This window comes from Pteropus alecto, unplaced genomic scaffold, assembly GCF_000325575.1.
Source record: "Pteropus alecto unplaced genomic scaffold, ASM32557v1 Scaffold6896, whole genome shotgun sequence".
Taxonomy (NCBI): Eukaryota; Metazoa; Chordata; class Mammalia; order Chiroptera; family Pteropodidae; genus Pteropus; species Pteropus alecto.
In genome coordinates this window covers 1-651 of record NW_006438368.1, presented here as the reverse complement: position 1 = coordinate 651, position 651 = coordinate 1, and the positions used below count along the sequence as shown (strand labels likewise).

The 651-nt window shown below is 48.2% G+C and overlaps 1 pseudogene; it reads left to right on the top strand.

Moving 5' to 3' along the window:
• Positions 1-295: 295 nt before the first annotated feature.
• Positions 296-411, top strand: LOC112482846 (annotated as a pseudogene).
• The last annotated feature ends 240 nt before the right edge of the window (positions 412-651 follow it).

Sequence of the window (651 nt, the reverse complement as noted above, 5' to 3'; positions counted from 1 at the left end):
ATCTCTGTTCTGTTCTCTCATATGATTTCTGCTTCCCAATGTGGCTGCCTTTCCGTGTCTGTTTCTATGTATTAAGCAAAGCTTTTAAGTCTCCCGGTCTTATTAGTGTGGATTTGTGAAGTAGGTGTACAGTGGCACAGTCTTTGGAGGGGTTCAGCTGCAGGCCAAATTTAGCCCAAGCCTCTGCCCCTCAGGGGCCACCTGTTAAGATTCAGCAAGCGAGGTGTGGTTCCATAGTGTAGTGGTTACACACAGAAGGTTCTGGGTTCATGCCCCAGTGGAGCCACGGTCCATGGTCTATGGTCATGCCACCCTGAACAAGCCTAATATCTGATCTCAGAAGCTAAGCAGGGTCGGGTCTAGTTAGTACTTGGATGGGAGACCACCTAGGAAGACCAGGTACTGTAGGCATAAAAAATAATTAAAAAAATAAAAAAGTAAAAAGATTCAGCAAGCAATCCACAGATACTGTGCTTATAATTGCCTCAAAAGGCCACGTCAGAAACAGAGGCCAGCTGCCTCCAGTGTGAGTCTAGGCGCTGCTCAGCAAGGAGCATCTGACTCGTTGAGGATATACCTGGATGTGGCTTGGGTGGGGATGTGAGTTGGGGGAGCTAGGGTTTCAGGGAATCATCTGGGCAGAGTGACCTC